We start from the raw sequence: 19537 nt of genomic DNA on the forward strand, positions 1-19537 counted from the left end.
TCTAAAATTCTACAACAGATCGACGTCAGAGATATAGGTCTATAGGTTTGCTTGAAGACTGGGACTACCTGTGCTCTTTTCCAATCATTTGGAACCTTCTGTTCCTCTAGAGACTGACAATGCAGTCGGTCTGTAGGAAGTGGCTAATAATGGATCTTTCCTTTTTATATATTGGGACGTTGATCTGTGTCTTTCATTCTGGGACCAATTCTTGATGCATCCAAATTCCATTATAGATTTGAAGATGTAATTCTACAGCATTGTCAGGCATGCAATGGAGAACCGTCATTTGTTAGTACTTACTTCTACTGCTTATTACTTGAAAGTCAACATTAGGTAGTGGCATGGTAACTGGTTTGTAGTTGAGTTTTGCACTAACCAATATGGTTACTCCCCCTTTTCCAACCTCTCGATTCGATCTTGTTACTTGATATCCTCGACATCAATAGACGTATTTGGTTTAATCCAGGTTTCACTTATAACAGCAATAGAGTAGTCACCAGTATGAAGTTCATGGTATGAACGACTCTCTATTAGCATATAATGATCTGGCATTCCACTGGAAAACTTTAATATCTGTTATTCTGTTTATCTGAATAGAGTGTAAGTATAACTTACTTCTGTTCTGATCCATATTTTTTATACTATAAAAGCAACCATATTGTATATGTTAGCTTGACACAGAGTATCTTTGTTTCAGGAGGTAAACTGTATTATTAGATTTGTTATTCCAGCCGCCAACTGTTCAATTATCACTGTATTCTTATCCTCCACTCCCGATATAATTGGCTGTTGCTGTCCAGGAGTATGTGGTCGTGGTACGTATGGATTGTCTTTAATAAGAAATATTGGTAAATTTATATTTGAAAAAAGAGGACTTGTAGCTGGCATGGTCTTTATTTGTTTTCGCCCAATGTGATGAACAGTTCTCATGAATCTGTGCTGAATACGCATTATGTTGTGTGTGTGTGAAAGGGGGGGGGGGGGAGGGAACTCTCCCAATCCAATTTACTCCTACCAAGTTTCCCTGCCACATCAGCATAAGGTCTTTGGTTTAAATAATCTTCGGCTCCCTTAAAGGATATACTACGTGTAGCTGACGGTTTCTAAATCTCTTGTTGTTAGAGACACACTGGACACAACTTATCTCTCGATGTGTGGTTCCCTTTACAGTGGACATATCACATGACTTCACTTCTGCACTGAGCTGTTTCATGGTTCCCCTCATATTGACTGTGTCAAGTCTGTGACTGACATTGATTACTAAGATGTTAGTACTGAAGACATTTCAAACACTGCCTCAGTAGAGGTATATACAGTGTAACATTACACTTCACGCCATATGTCGTCACATATTCTGGTAGGAACTGCTACGCAAATGTTTCCCGGGGTATTTAGTTCGTTGTTTCTAAATTAATTATTCTCCTGACTATTTTGCACATGTGGCAGGCTGTAATTGTAGACTGAAAAGCATATTTCAACTCTTAACTCTGTTAATTCGGGATCTATGGTTCTAATAACTCCTTGTTTTCTGTGGTTTGATATGTATGCTACCACTGTTTCTGATGTAGCAGGTTGTCCTCCAGAAACTTATTTGCAGCCTCTCTTTTTTTGTTTCCGCTCCCTTTAATTCTCGGTCGTAGAACTCCACGTCAGGGGGCGGCAAGGAGGGGAGGGGGAACCTTCTCCCTTGCCGAAAGAGCCTTTGTCCATATTTATTGTTTTCGTTGTAACGTATTTTCTGCTTGTACTCAGAGTCCGAGGTAAATAGTATCTTCCCCAAGGGCATGGGGTGGTATTTACATACATTACCGTTAAGCCACGCAACAAATATATAAAATGGAACTACTCCATCACTGCAATACCTGTAACCTTTGTTTTGACCATATATTAGCTGTACATTTGACTGCGATAGATTTTCTCTTGGTTCATTACTCTACTCTTGTTTAAGTTGAGTGCTAAATGTCCTACCACCCAGTGCTGTCCTCTAAATCGCCCTGTGGGGAAGGGGACTTGATCCTTCATTTAAACTAAATTGTCAGACATACCAGTGTTGAGTGCTGTCGGATTCTGTAACTACATTGTTATTTGTTGCTGGTGTTACTGAATGCTGACTGCTCATCTCTTCTCTTTTAATTCTTCCTTCCGCTCCAGTGAGCATTTTGTTACAGAATTCGTCCTTGCTCAATGTCCATCCTTATTTTCAAGAGTGTTTCCGCTCCCTGTAATTCTCGGTCGTAGAACTCCACGTCAGGGGGCGGCAAGGGGGGGCCGAATGAGCCCTTGTACATATTTATTGTTTTGGTTGTAACGCATTTATTTAACACACTCCGCATGTATGTCTCTTGATAATTTTTTCCTCCTTTTTCGCTAAAAGAATTGGGCAGTTAACTATTGCAAACCCATTTACTCAGCTGCTTTACTCACAGTCTAACAAATATAATAGACTCGGCACTCTTTGGTGCGAAAGTTGTTAATGTTCGATTGCTCGAGCGACACTAGCGCTACAAGCGTTGAGAAAGCAGCCAGTGATATAACTATTAAGGATAATGTTTGTTTTCAAATATTTTCTACTTAACTGACGGAATAGTTGTGATTTTTTTGTGTTCCATACGTTAGCAATTACCAAGAGGAATGTATTATCTTGAAAAACATGTAAAAACAGTGGAAACACACTGATTCTATAGCATAAGTTACAGCTAATTCATGAAGAAATACTTTCAAATATATCTATATTTGCAGCTTATTCCGCTGAAAGCAAGAAAATATAATAACATTTCATGCATGAGAAACACATATTCTGTTGTTGTCTGCTGTTATTATTGTAGGTACTTTTCATGTCATGTAAAAAATTTTTTGTGTAATCCAATGACTCACTTTTCATGCGCTTGACTCCACTTTCTAATATACGAATTTTTTTGTAAAAGTTATTACTTTTGCTTCCAGGGCAAATGTGTTGAAGGTTCCTGCTGTTTGTGGGCCAGATTTAGCAACAATTGTGCAATTGGTTCTTCTGTGTGGGGAAACATTTTTATTGCTTCTGACGATTTATTATCTGGTCTGTGTAGTTTTCCCTTCAGCTACAGTTGTGATTATTTATTTATAGTATGCAGCTTTCCTATATTCCAGATTCTCTGATTTGTTTGAAACTGTAATGGCCTGTTGGATAGATATATGACGCCTTTCTGAAAAAGGTCAGGTCTTCTGGTGTTTACTAACTTTTTTTGTTACTGGTCAGATTTAAATTAAAGTACAGCTAAAATATTTGCCTGCAGAAGATAACAGCTAACTTTCAACTTCTATTTGTTCATCCATAGGCAACACAAGTAACTAATTTTTCACAACTTTACACTATTATTTTGACGAATAATACAGCAACATTCCAGGCTCCTCACAATCATTTGATCTCCATAATATGGTGGAGTGCATAAGTCATTGGCTTCGCATTTGTGGCGTTAGGTCATCTCTATAGCTTCTCACCTTTAGAGTCCAAGACAATGAATCATGACACTTAAGTTTTTTTTTTTTTTTTTTTTTTTTTTTTTTTTGCAACTTCGGTATGCCAGTGCAGAGTGCAGTCAAGCGATTGGCGTGGCGTGACCGATTGACTGACTGGTTTGTATTTTAGACAATACCTTAAAATATAGACGTTATACTACCACTACAAATTATATTATTTTTTATTGATTCAAATACATACACACAAGTAATAACAGCATTCCCCATTCTTTGGACATATACCTTTCCTGTCATAACTTCCTGCAGACACTTAAGAATTTGCTGAGTAGCTGTGCAAAGCATGCCTTTTTCAGCAGCTCTTAGACTGTGTAGCACACTTCTCAGTTGCCCTTTATTTCTTGTGAATACTTCTGTCATGAATCAAGATTTCTATTTTTTCTAGTAATGTGTTGCCTTTGGTTAGTGAAATTATTGTTCCATATTGTTCTGCAAAAGTCAATATTCTTAGGTTACAGAAGGCAGTCCTGTAAGACCTTGTCTTTTATTCAAAATTCTCAAAAAGGCGTTTCTTGCAATACAAAACTTTTTCTTGTGTTAGTGCTGCTGGAGTTTCTCCAAACAGTAATTCCATACTTCATGGTACACTATACGTAGAAGTTTTTTGTTAGCATAATGTCTTGGCTGTTTCATAAAAAATATTATGGTACTTAATTTACAAGAGACATTGTCTACATGTTGTTTCCATTGGAGTGTATTGTCGACTGTAATTCTGAAAAATGTTATAAATATAACTTATCCCCAACTTGTTTTATCTATGAATATATCTGTGTGATCTTTCTTTCCTCCATTTGAGAACGCCATGAACATTGTCTTTGTTAGATTTATACTTAAGTTATTGTGTATAAGGCACTATACAGTGTTATTTGTCGCCATAAATGAACTTTTTCCAAATGTTTCCAGTTTTGCTTCTAGATTCACTAATGTCATGTCATCAGCATACAGTACTAGTTGGTCCTTCTCGTTGATTTCTATACTGCTTAGAAATAGATTGAACGTAAGTGTACAAAGTACAGATTCTTGACGTACACCATATTCAATATCCTTGGTTTCACAGCTGCATACAGATTCTGCTGTCACATACTGCTATCTGTCACTAACATATGATTTTATTTATTACACAGCATGTCCGCATACACCATAGCTTTCAAGTTTCTCAATTAGCTCTGTGTGTCAGAAGCTTTAGACGAATCTAGAAAAATAGCAGATACAGAGTTTCTTTTGGTATAATGCATCTATAACAAATTCTGTTAGGCTTGAGACAGAGGTTTCCATATACACTCCTGGAAATTGAAATAAGAACACCGTGAATTCATTGTCCCAGGAAGGGGAAACTTTATTGACACATTCCTGGGGTCAGATACATCACATGATCACACTGACAGAACCACAGGCACATAGACACAGGCAACAGAGCATGCACAATGTCGGCACTAGTACAGTGTATATCCACCTTTCGCAGCAATGCAGGCTGCTATTCTTCCATGGAGACGATCGTAGAGATGCTGGATGTAGTCCTGTGGAACGGCTTGCCATGCCATTTCCACCTGGCGCCTCAGTTGGATCAGCGTTCGTGCTGGACGTGCAGACCACGTGAGACGACGCTTCATCCAGTCCCAAACATGCTCAATGGGGGACAAATCCGGAGATCTTGCTGACCACGGTAGTTGACTTACACCTTCTAGAGCACGTTGGGTGGCACGGGATACATGCGGACGTGCATCGTCCTGTTGGAACAGCAAGTTCCCTTGCCGGTCTAGGAATGGTAGAACGATGGGTTCGATGACGGTTTGGATGTACCGTGCACTATTCAGTGTCCCCTCGACGATCACCAGAGTAGTACGGCCAGTGTAGGAGATCGCTCCCCACACCATGATGCCGGGTGTTGGCCCTGTGTGCCTCGGTCATATGCAGTCCTGATTGTGGCGCTCACCTGCACGGCGCCAATCACGCATACGACCATCATTGGCACCAAGGCAGAAGCGACTCTCATCGCTGAAGACGACACGTCTCCATTCGTCCCTCCATTCACGCCTGTCGCGACAGCACTGGAGGCGGGCTGCACGATGTTGAGGCGTGAGCGGAAGACGGCCTAACGGTGTGCGGGACCGTAGCCCAGCTTCATGGAGACGGTTGCGAATGGTCCTCGCCCCAGGAACAACAGTGTCCCTAATTTGCTGGGAAGTGGCGGTGCGGTCCCCTACGGCACTGCGTAGGATCCTACGGTCTTGGCGTGCATCCATGCGTCGCTGCGGTCCGGTCCCAGGTCGACGGGCACGTGCACCTTCCGCGGACCACTGGCGACAACATCGATGTACTGTGGAGACCTCACGCCCCACGTGTTGAGCAATTCGGCGGTACGTCCACCCGGCCTCCCGCATGCCCACTATACGCCCTCGCTCAAAGTCCGTCAACTGCACATACGGTTCACGTCCATGCTGTCGCGGCATGCTACCAGTGTTAAAGACTGCGAAGGAGCTCCGTATGCCACGGCAAACTGGCTGACACTGATGGCGGCGGTGCGCAAATGCTGCGCAGCTAGCGCCATTCTATGGCCAACACCGCGGTTCCTGGTGTGTCCGCTGTGCCGTGCGTGTGATCATTGCTCGTACAGCCCTCTCGCAGTGTCCGGAGCAAGTATGGTGGGTCTGACAAACCGGTGTCAATGTGTTCTTTTTTCCATTTCCAGGAGTGTATTTCACTTCTTGAAAACCATGCTGTGCTGGAGTCAGAATCCTGTGATCCTTTAGTCATCCTACTATACATGAGTGTGTCTAGCAATTTTAAGAAACCAGAGTTTAAATATACTGACTTGTAATTATTTGGTCATCTTCGTCACCTTTTTTTCCATACTGCTATTACTTTGTATATTTTTAATTTTTCTGGAAATACTCCTTCTCTGAATTAGTAGTCTGATATATCCTGGATGTTCAATTGTTTATTCTTTCACATCCCTTATTAATTAATTTGTATTTTCCAGGAATATAAAAAACATAACAAATGTGCTTCTTAAACAAAGATTCATTCACTGTTCTAAAATCAATGACACGTTACTCTTAGTGACACACAAATACACAACTGAGCAATTCAGAGAAGAAGAAATTACACAGCAACACAAATACTGTTAGATGTATAAAATTAAATATGAAATTGTAATTGATATGATCATCAGCATTCTCCCACAATGTTCATATTTTACTATCGCATCAAAGATTTAATGCAAAGTCATTCCAACCAAAGTTTTCATTCTTGATAACATTGTCACTGTTAAATACTTAGTAAAAACGTCTGCTGGCTAATCTTGTACTGAAACATATTCTGCACTGATTTTCTTCTTACTTACTAACTGTTATACATACTGTTAATATGTTCCAATATGTTTGGAGTGTTCATAGAACCCAAGACCTTTCATGCATTTAATAGTACTTTGATTATTGATACATAATCTTGGAATTGAACTTTCTTCAATAATTTTAATTTCCTTCAGTAAATGACCCAGCCATACATATGATTTATTTGCTTCAATTCCATTAAAGAATTTGGCTTCCATTGATGACTGTGCAACACATTTTTGAAGTTTAATTTCTGACATCCCTGGTCGACCACAATACTACATTCAAACTTCACTTATTGAACATCTGGGCAATTTTTCACTTGCATGATCAACGTCGCTATAAGCTTCTATAGCAGAACTCGTCTTTTTACTAAACTAATACTGAATTCCATCATGAACTATACCTTTTATATAGCGAACAATTCGTTTAACCAATCTAGGATTGGATTCAGTAAATGAATTTTGTGCTCTTTAAGCAACACTGACAGCATAAGTTAGATATGGATGTATTCCAATTGTTGAATATGTGAACTACCGATAATGTCTCGGTATGTGTCAGTGTCAGTAGCTGGTGGTCAGTCGCCAGGTGTCCATGCAGGTTCAGTCAGTAATGATACTGGATTTGCATCAGTCACACAATATCTTGCCACTACCCTCTTTGCATATTAGGTTTTATTAATCTTTGCACAATTTCCAAATCTCTGGATTTAAAGACCAAGATAGCAATCTACTTCACTTATCACAATGTCAGACCGTTTGGGTAATTTTTTTGAGCAAATATCAAACACTTCATCAGGTTTCATTGTCAATCCATGAACTATTTTCATTAAAATGTATAAAGGGATCAGCATCGCTCTTCTGTGAATAAGATTTCTTAAGTTATAATTTCAAAGATTCATATGAACATTTTGCTGTTTTCTTCAGTACATACTACCTTAAATGCAATCTGCACATATGACCTGTACCATCATCATATTCTTGTGGCTGTTGCATGTAAAGTTCTTCCTACAACATGTCATTCAGGAACGCCATTTTAACATCAAAATGTTTAATGTTCCAGTTTCGTTGAACAGCAACACAAAAAAGAGCTCTAATTGTTTCAGACCTAACCACAGGGCTAAATGCTTCAGATAAATGCGCTCCTAGCCTCTGACTAAACGTTCTTGCAACTAATCTTGTCTTATAGTGGTTGATATCATTGTTCCTATTCAATTTTGTTGCAAACACCCATCGATTACCACCAGCTTTCCTTCTCACTAGTAAATCAACTAATTTCCATCTACATTCTTGATGTGACTACATTTCTTCATCCATAGCAGCTTTCCAGTTTTCTGCATCTGAAGACTTCACTGCTTCATCACAGTCTTTTGGAGGTTCCATCAGGATCATCGCCTTTAGTTGGTCAGGTTCATCTTGACAACATCTTCGCATTCTAATCATTTGTCTATTATTCAAAACTCGATGTCGATCTGTACTTCCAGCTCCAATTAAGAGATGTCATTTGCATCTTCATTCACTGCAACATGATCATGACGATCTGATCCTGTAACTTTTTCTTGTATGTTTTCCTTATCATTCAGATTAAATGGTGTCACATCAGCAGCGTAGCTTGCCCTAGTTGGCCCTGTATCAAAAGTTTTCACGGGGTCCTTTTACACAACTGTGATGAAATTCAAATGGAGGGTAAAGATTTTTCACAAAAGAAACAAAAACTCTCATTTTGAATAAATTAAGTATATAATAATTAAGTATAGGGTACATAGATAAGTAATTATTTTCAGTTAATGCTCCTAGGAGCCAAGTTAGCCAAACAATTCAAATATACACTTTACTCGCCTTTTTTCGGCAACATTACTTATTAAACCATCCATAGCTGAATATTTTAGTTTTTCCAGATGTTCTACCTCAATAGACAGTAATGACAAGTCTGGAAGCCATTCTTGGCTCTGTAAGTCATTATTTTCACGATGTCGAGCCTTACACCCTGGATTAATTGTTTCATCTAATGAATTAAAAAAGGCGACTAACACCATAATATCAAAGTTCTCTAAAATATTAATTATACTTTTTATTCGTCATGCTCGTGCTTTTTAGTGGAAATTAAATTTATCTGGTATGAAGCTTTCTTCATTAATGAATTATTTTTCTTTATAGTCAATGAAGTGTTGTATCTTGAAGACCCTCTAATAGGACATACCTTCTTAAAGGTAATTTTATACTTTAATTATTTATCAGCATTAATCAGCTTTTTATACTAATGCCAAAAACGGTATATATATTTTTTTCAAATTATTGTAAAAAGTAGACAGTTCAGGAATATGTTTCACAGCATCATTTAAAATTAAATTTTAATACAAGGCCACACAATCAATATAATGGTCATTTGGTGCATGTTCTTTCATAAGGGGTTGTAATCCTCCAGACACACCCAATGTAACATTTGCTCCATTGTAACCCATCATTCTCCATTTAGACAAATCGATTCCATTATGTTTTATAGTATTAATGATTTCAGTTTTAAGCCCTTCTGCACTACTATCAACAGTTCATATATATCCTGAAAAGGACTCACAGATTTTTATTTCTTTGGCAAATGATCACTATTTTCTGCTATCAAGACGTATCTAAAAACCACAAAAGTTGGTCAATTTTTGACAGGTCTCAAGTTTCAACCAAAATAATCGCCAGAAACGAGGCTTTTTTAATTTCTAAAACATAATTTTCTCTAACTGTGGTAGCAAGTAAATTAACAATCTCATTTTGAATCATGGGGCTTAACCAATTTTATTCACCTTTTTGCTTTAAAAAAACTTGTTTTAAAATAGGATCATAATTCTATAGAATTTCCAGATTCAGAATTATGGCCCTTTAAAGGTAAACAGCATGAAGCTAAATTAATTATGAAATTTATAACACGGTGTAATACATTTTGCCAGAAAGCAATTTTACTATTGATTTCACTTTGCAGCATTGCATCGATAGTATTACCTTGTATCTAGTTATTAAAAGATAGAGCCGTATTAACAATGTACTGTGAGTTTCATGGTTAGATATACAGTGTGTAAAATTGCTTCTGACTGAAACACCGTTAACCCATGCAGAGCAGTATGATTTTCGTTGAGCATCTGCAAAAAACCAACAGAAGTGACAATATGGTTTGTTTAAAATATTAGAATAACATAGCTATGACCTTGAAATTTTTATATCAGCCTTATTGAAATATAAATAATGAAAAGCTGAAAATCATTGCTTTATTTCTGGATCCTTTTCAAACAGTCCTTGTGGTTCAAATGGGTGTACTTAAAAAAAAATTTGCGTTCACATTCAGTAAGGCTGACACCAAAATTTCATCTATTGGTGGAGATATATTATGAAATTTGTTACGTGTATTGAGATTTTTGGTATGGGTTTCTTCTCTTTCCCAAATCTCTGGCAGAACATGAGTTTCAGGCGAGTCTAAAAATAAAACAAAATAAAATTAATATTGAGAATTTTTGGTAATTATTTAAAACAGAAGTGTTACAAATGTCAATTAAACAAATCTTTAATTTTTTAATTAATGTTTCAACCAGGCCTGGGAAACCCATATTGCTTCTGGACCTCTTTTTATAAGGTACAACATCAAAGCAGGCTATATTTTATATGTTGTTCAATCATAAGACCGCTGCAGTGGGTGTGTGTGTGGGAGGGAGAGAGGGAGGTGCAGAAGGCAAATGAATAATGGTGTGATGGAAGAGTGAAATAAATAGGCCATCATATTCAGTGCAAGTACAACACACCCACACACACACCGTTTTCCTGTTGTGCTGGAAGACTGCTATGGTGGAGATTCGACAAATGCTAGTGATCTTTGCAGATTCATTGATATTAGTGTGTGGTGCATTTACTACCAAAAAATATGACATTAAATACACCAATTCAGATATAAATATTTCATGAGTAAGAGAAGATTGACATTTAAAATACGATACTTGTTAAGCTTGAGGGGTTGAAAAAATAATAGATAATGTGCCAGAAAAACTTTCCTCACCCATCTAGTAATATTATAAATTCAACTTTGCGGTCAATAAAGCGATAATAACAACAATAAAACATACACAGCTGAACTGATACTGCAGCGCAACACAAATGATCATAAATAGACAGATATTTCAAAGCAGCACGAAAAGCTCTAAGTGTCACGGGCGATATTCCTTCAGAAGATAAGGGGCTGTCAAAATGTGAATAAAATAGTGGAGCACAGGGCTTAATTTTAGCCGGAGCACGCCAGATCGGCGATTCTGCACCTCCGAGGGAGAATTTTTTTTGGAACGGATTGTACCACGTCCGCAGCAGAGATTGAAAGTAGTGCACTTATTTTAAAACGTAATGTAAAATGGAATACGCCGCTAGCAGACACCGGTGCGCGTAATAGTTTTTGGCCTCTGTGTTAAAAAAGAGTGTTAGCGATTTGTTTGCAAAAACATTCCACACGAATACCAATTTACAACAGCTGTAAAACTGCAATGTATATTGACTGACCTCTCTGTTGTGCTGTTTCCATTTGTAATACTCTGTGAGTTTGGTGTATATCGAGAGGTATGTCTATTCATTCATGCTACACTTCTGCAAAGTGTTTCTTATGTACATATACTGTACTGTTCCTGTTCTTTTTCCATATAAAATGCGAGCTATTTTTTCATACTGTTCATTGATGGCAGATTAATGTTATAATAAATACTACGTGAGCATATTGACCTAAGATGGTTTCGAAGGCGTATCAAGACTTCAAACAAATATTTGTAGCAGCTCTAAGACAAAATTAATGGTCTTGGGGAATATGTAACCAGCAAAGTCAATACATCGAACATACCATCGTGGAAATATCGCGGATTCAGACGTTTTCGTCTAACCTATAATCCATAAATTTCTAGATCTTAGCCGAAAAATTCTATTAATATCCTTTCTTATTTAGAGATTCCATCAGGAACGTTCTCCCAAGGAACTATTTTTTTACTATTGGAAGTATCACCACATGTTTTGTTTACATTACTTGTGACAAAGTGCACATATCTGAACAACATACTTTCATAATGTTTAGTTAAATGTAACGTAAACGCTGGTAATCGCTGCTCCAGATCTACAATAATTTAGATCAACAATGGGTAGTTAGCTCTGTAGTTGCATTTCTTGCATTAATTTCGGAAAATATACTGTAACACTGGAAATTTGTCTTAAAATGAAATTTAATTACGATTTGGACTGAAAAAGAGTTTGTAATTTGCCTTAACCGAAATTCGTGTTAACCAATAAAATTTACTATTATTACTAATGTATTCCTGCCTGGACCTAATTTTTTTGTGTTAATTATGAGTGCGTATTGAGCGATTTCGCACTGATGTCCCCAAACAGTAATGCCTTACTGAATTGATTAAAATTTTATTTTATTAAATGTGTGCTTAGTAAAATCTACATTGACTGACTATATTTTTCATCGCCCTTTCCACACCACATGTGTTGGCTGGAATCTCTTCCTGATATGAGCTGATTGTTAATTTATCGCTATGTTTTTAATTGTGTATGATAAAAAAATTATTTAATTAATAACTCCACTCAAAGCGTGTAAAATTAAACATCCATGCGCATACACCTGATTAAGGAAAACGCGTATATAAAATAATGGAATGTATTTTTTTATAAAGGTGCGTACTGCATGTGTACAAATCTAGTGAATGCATTGCTCTCATGTATTTACCAAGTGCAATATGTTCGACTAGACAATAGACCTAGATGCAACTTTTCACACGCCGCTGCTCTCGAGCGACTTGCATCACTTGCGCACCATTAATCTAACCCTGTGGTTTGTTACCACAATTCAAATAAAATTATGTATGTTGTACATTTCCGTCACGATGTGTGATGATCCTTCGTTACACAGCATAGAGAGCTACATAATGTGACCTAAATTATAAATAAGAAGTAATTTTTCCGTGGAGATAAATAAGTTTTTAGTGCTTACCACTTCAAAGTAAATAACTCGCAGAATCTGACTGCTGAAAAAAATGAAGAAATTTTGTTCAATTTCTTTATAACTTCCTCCTTCCTCTATTTATTCCTTCTTTTCATAGCTGCACTGGGGTAATCTCTCTTTCTTTCACACATTTCTTTCACGATTAATCTTATTAACGAAAAAATAATCACTAGATTTAAACGTTTGAACGTCATCAATCGTGTGCAAAGATTGAAATAAATGCATATAGAGTGTTCTCATTCAACTGACAAGGAGAAATACCATAATAATTGTTGTATGCTGGCATGCACTGCAGAAAATATGAGACGTTCAGTGTTTCCAACATTTGTACGAACGATTAATTAAACGTTTAGGGCACAGTCTAAGACAAGTTTTCCCCTTCGCTGAGATTGTTGAAAACATTTCATGAATGTTTGCTAACACATTTCAGGACCCCTGTATCATTGATATAGCTAATATGGTAGTAGCTACACTCTTGTGTCACATGTGTAAAATTATTCATAGTCGAGATGTCAACTAACTTGGTTGCATCACTTGTCAATGATTGTAGCAATGTTTCATTTTTAAATATTATATCTTAGCTGACAATAACTGAATGCCTGTGTGGAAGGTATACGTAGTCATCATAAACAACAATACAACGTTTCAAACATTGGGATCAAACGTCTTCTATTTCTGTGCTGCAATCAAGACGAAAAATTCTGTCCCAGATACTTTCAGATGATCAAACCGATTCTTCTTTCTAAAAAGTAATTCAGTTGGTGTTTTTTTCTTTATTCCCTTTTGGCCCAGTATGCTTAAGGGCATGGGTAGCAGAAAGTAGAGCTTCAACCCACAATCCTTTTGAAAAATGTCTTGTTGACTGATCCTGTGAATCTACCTTCTCACAAATATTCCTGTTCTCACATTCACAAACTCCATTCTGCTGTGGTGTGTATGGCACAGTCAGAGAGTGTTTCAACCCAATTGACTCATCATTTCTTTTTACATACTTGTGAAACTCCTTGCCATCATCAGTTCACAATTCTTTAATAATTAGTTGATCTTGTATTTTCACCATCTCAATAAATATTGGCAACTTCTGTCTAACTTCATCATTTTGCCATCAACGATGTGTCACCCTGAAAACAGAAAAATCATCCTTAAAGGCACGAAAGGCTAAACACCATAGACAGGAGGATAAAAAGCCCAAATGAAAGAAATACATGAATGTTACTGAACGTGCACGAGTAGCTGTACAACACATCCAACATAAGAGGATAAACAGTCGATCTGTGGAATAGATAGCCTAAGACAACCCTAGTGAAATAATCAAACAGTTACGACAGCTCACAGCATCGTCTGCTGGGGGAATATAGTGCACATGAATGGAATCATTTCAGTCATTTTAGAGCTTCGAGAAAGACATGTTGTTGTTGTCTTCAGTCCTGAGACTGGTTTGATGCATCTCTCCATGCTACTGTATCCTGTGCAAGCTTCTTCATCTCCCAGTACCTACTGCAACATACATCCTTCTGAATCTGCTTAGTGTACTCATCTCTCGGTCTCCCTCTACGATTTTTACCCTCCACGCTGCCCTCCAATGCTAAATTTGTGATCCCTTGATGACTCAAAACATGTCCTACCAACCGATCCCTTGTTCTAGTCAAGTTGTGCCTCAATCTTCTCTTCTCCCCAATCCTATTCAATACCTCGTCATTCGTTACGTGATCTATCCACCTTATCTTCAGCATTCTTCTGTAGCACCGCATTTCGAAAGCTTCTATTCTCTTCTTGTCCACACTAGTTATCGTCCATGTTTCACTTCCATACATGGCTACACTCCATACAAATACTTTCAGAAACGACTTCCTGATATATAAATCTATATTCGATATTAACAAATTTCTCTGCTTCATAAACGCTTTCCTTGCCATTGCCAGTCTACATTTTATATCCTCTCTACCATCATCAGTTATTTTACTTCCTAAATAGCAAAACTCTTTTACTACTTTAAGTGTCTCATTTCCTAATCTAATTCCCTCAGCATCACCCGATTTAATTTGACTACATTCCATTATCCTCGTTTTGCTTTTGTTGATGTTCATCTTATATCCTCCTTTCAAGACACTGTCCCTTCCGTTCAACTGCTCTTCCAAGTCCTTTGCCATCTCTGACAGAATTACAATGTCATCGGCGAACCCCAAAGTTTTTACTTCTTCTCCATGAATTTTAATACCTACTCTGAATTTTTCTTTTGTTTCCTTTGTTGCTTGCTCAATATACAGATTGAATAACATCGGAGAGAGGCTACAACCCTGTCTTACTCCCTTCCCAATCACTGCTTCCCTTTCATGTCCCTCGACTCTTATAACTGCCTTCTGGTTTCTGTAAAAATTGTAAATAGCCTTTCGCTCCCTGTATTTTACTCCTGCCACCTTTAGAATTTGAAAGAGAGTATTCCAGTCAACATTGTCAAAAGCTTTCTCTAAGTCTACAAATGCTAGAAACGTAGGTTTGCCTTTTCTTAATCTTTCTTCTAAGATAAGTCGTAAGGTCAGTATTGCCTCACGTGTTCCAACATTTCTACGGAATCCAAACTGATCCTCCCCGAGGTCCGCATCTACCAGTTTTTCCATTCGTCTGTAAAGAATTCGCGTTAGTATTTTGCAGCTGTGACTTATTAAACTGATAGTTCGGTAATTTTCACATCTGTCAACACGTGCTTTCTTTGGGATTGGAATTATTATATTCTTCTTGAAGTCTGAGGGTATTTCGCCTGTCTCATACATCTTGCTCACCAGCTGGTAGAGTTTTGTCATGACTGGCTCTCCCAAGGCCGCCAGTAGTTGTAATGGAATGTTGTCTACTCCGGGGGCCTTGTTTCGACTCAGGTCTTTCAGTGCTCTGTCAAACTCTTCACGCAGTATCTTACCTCCCATTTCGTCTTCATCTACATCCTCTTCCATTTCCATAATATTGTCCTCAAGTACATCGCCCTTGTATAAACCTTCTATATACTCCTTCCACCTTCCTGCCTTCCCTTCTTTGCTTAGAACTGGGTTGCCATCTGAGCTCTTGATATTCATACACATGGTTCTCTTCTCTCCAAAGGTCTCTTTAATTTTCCTGTAGGCAGTATCTATCTTACCCCTAGTGAGGTAAGCCTCTACATCCTTACATTTGTCCTCTAGCCATCCCTGCTTAGCAATTTTGCACTTCCTGTCGATCTCATTTTTGAGACGTTTGTATTCCTTTTTGTCTGCTTCATTTACTGCATTTTTATATTTTCTCCTTTCATCAATTAAATTCAATATTTCTTCTGTTACCCAAGGATTTCTAGCAGCCCTAGTCTTTTTACCTACTTTATCCTCTGCTGCCTTCACTACTTCATCCCTCAGAGCTACCCATTCTTCTTCTACTGTGTTTCTTTCCCCCATTCCTGTCAATTGTTCCCTTATACTCTCCTTGAAACTCTGTACAACCTCTGGTTCTTTCAGCTTATCCAGATCCCATGTCCTTAAATTCCCACCTTTTTGCAGTTTCTTCAGTTTTAACCTACAGGTCATAACCAATAGATTGTGGTCAGAGTCCACATCTGCCCCTGGAAATGTCCTACAATTTGAAACCTGATTCCTAAATCTCTGTCTTACCATTATATAATCTATCTGATACCTTTTAGTATCTGCAGGATTCTTCCATGTATACAACCTTCTATCATTGAATAATTGTGGAAGAGATCACATGAGAAATTCATAAACTAGTGCAAAAGACATTCACATGTGCTTGTACAATAGGACATGGTTTGAGTTGTTCATGGCAGGCAGTTTTCATCGATATCATGCAATATTCAATGGGAAATAAAGTTTCAAATATATTTTAGTATTTATAGAAAAATATTCGAAATTTTCCTGGGCACCTGCGAAGATGAAGACTGGTAAGGAAATAGCCAATACCTTTGAACAACTGCTTCAGACGCGGACAAATCACTGCCCATGCAACCTTCAAATTGATTGTGAACGTGAATTCTACAATCGGTATTTCAAGGTAGTAATGGATCAGTACAGAATACATCGCTACTCGACATTCAATCACATGAAAGAGAGTGTTGTGGAATGTTTGAATAGCACAACAAAAACTGTATGAGAGTACAGTTTAATCTTCAAGGACCATATCAACGACTCAGTATTCTCACACAAATAATGATACATTATAACTGTTCCCAATATAGTAAAATAAACATTTGTCCTACTCATCTCCACGAGCTTCTAAATACAATATACAATCACAGGCAGAAATTTAATGTAACAGATTTGATGCATGTTTCAAAATACAAGATGGTGTTTGCAAAATCATACCTACCGAACTGGTGCACAGCCAACAGGCTTGTCACAGTGGTAACACCTCTTCCCATCATATTAACGAAGTTAAGCACTGTCAAGCTTGGCTACCACTTGGATGGGTGACTGTCTGGGTTGCCAAGTGTTGTTGGCAAGTGGGTTGCATTCAACCCATGTGAAACAAATTGAGGTGCTACTTGATTGAGAAGTAGCAGCTCTGGCCATGAAAACTAATACCTAGTGGGAGAGCAGTCTTCTGACCTCATGCCCCTCCATATCTGCATCCAGCGATGCTTATTGGCTGAGGATGGCATGGCGCTTGGTTGCCACCATTGGGCCTTCTGAGGCCTGGTAGGACTGAGCTTTTTTTACAACAGGTCCACAGAGATATTTACAGTTTCCAAACTATAATGAACAAATCCAAGAACTCACATATAAAAGGATTGTGAAAATGAAGATATTGCAGGTAGTATCTACACAGAGGAATTACAGAGAAGCTCTAAAACTGATGTGTTTCTCATAGAGCGCGTCATAAGAAGTCGAGTGGGCAGGGCTTTAGTGAAATGACTCAGCTTCCTTTCAAAGCACAACTGCTGGTTATGATGATCATATTATTATTATCTTTTCTCCTTCTTCTTTTCTTTTTATGCATGTAAGCTATATATATAAAAAGTCAACTGTAAAGTAACAACTTATTTTGTGGCAAAGATAATGTTTTGATACAATTCCAATATCTTCACCTGTTTGTTTCTGTAAGTGATAGCAGGCAGACATATGATTACACTTCATATGTCGAGAGAAGAGCTCTGACAGCTGGAAGCACAGTTGCCAGTATTCGACACGGATGGGCAGCGAGCCAGCAATGGTGGCCCAGCACTACGGCAACACTGGGGCATTGCCACGGTAACGTAAGCAAAAGTTCACATTGTGATTGGCCGTCGTGGATGCAGAAAGCACATGCGTCAAGGCCGATTCATCTGTCAGAGCTCATCTCTATCCATATGCACTGTAGCACCGGCATACAAACATTGTTTTAAAATGTATGTTCCAACTGTATATTAAAAAGTGCTATAAAAGTTATTAGGAAGACCAAGTTTATTCATATATTTACATCGATGAAACCCGTCTGTTCATCATTTCGCCTGCACCGAGAATCTTGCATCAGAAGGTTCGAAGCAGGCATTGTCATAAACAGCACTATGCTCAATGGAACTAAAGTGAAGCAGTACATAACTCAGAATCTGAATATGAATCTTAAATGTACTGAGATTGAAGGTCTGTTGACATTAGTACCAGTTAAGGTTCACCCAGGATATGTTACAGATTTATAAATTACCTTTCAATTTCTTTCAGTTATTCCTTTCAATCATATTTTTAACTATTCAAGCAGCAATTATTAAGCAGTTTCTATTATTTTGTCCCCCCACTCATATGCCACTATACAATGGCGACCCTTTAAAGGACAGCGCCAAGCGGAATATTAACAGACCATAAAATTGTTGAGACAAAAAATTGAGATAAATGATTCGTTTTATTGCCTCAGCAAACTAATGAAACGTTTGTTGTATTTGTTACATGTCTGTGAGATTAGGAATAAGTAAAACACTGAAGGAGCAAATTAAAATTAAATTCTGACTACAAATGAGGCGTGCCGGGAATGCTGATTTCAGCAGTAAAGGTAGGAAGCTCCTACGCTATATGCCTATATGACAGCGCTTGGTGCTGTGTCTCTGGCAGTAGATAATTATTTTCCTTCGAATTAAAGTTCTTTACGGAAAATGCATTTCGACAGAAAATATGAAAATTTGTATAAAGTCATCATTAAAGTGCAAGATAAGTCATCAAATTCTATAAGAATGTATAAAATAGTAATCAGGTTCGTTAGTGAATATGCAGATGAGTCTGCTTTAGTAGAAAAGTACCAATGCAGACAAAATTTCATTTTTTAAATTTTTTTAAATTTTGTAGAAATACTATTCACAATGGAGTCAAAGGAATTGGCCTTTGTTGAAAATTCATTACAAAATACAGTATGCCATGATGTCGGAAATTAGAGCTTGACAACAGTTGAAGTTGACACACCAACTCGGGAACTAGCCAATAGCTACCAAAACAACGAGGTTGGCGTCCCACTAGCAAAAAATGATGACACTGGTAATATAACTAATCATAATGTCACTTTTATGATGGAAGTGCGCGACAGTGAAACTTTCCTTGATCATTTGCTTACGACGCCGCGAATGCAGGAACAGGAAACAGTTTGTTAAAGGAATTTGAAACATCTCATGCAAATAATAACACAACAATATTCTTCTCGGGTATGCAGCCGGATCGTAACTCTTCAAGACACAATATTTC

The sequence above is a fragment of the Schistocerca gregaria genome, chromosome 3 (genome assembly GCF_023897955.1).
Source record: "Schistocerca gregaria isolate iqSchGreg1 chromosome 3, iqSchGreg1.2, whole genome shotgun sequence".
NCBI lineage: Eukaryota > Metazoa > Arthropoda > Insecta > Orthoptera > Acrididae > Schistocerca > Schistocerca gregaria.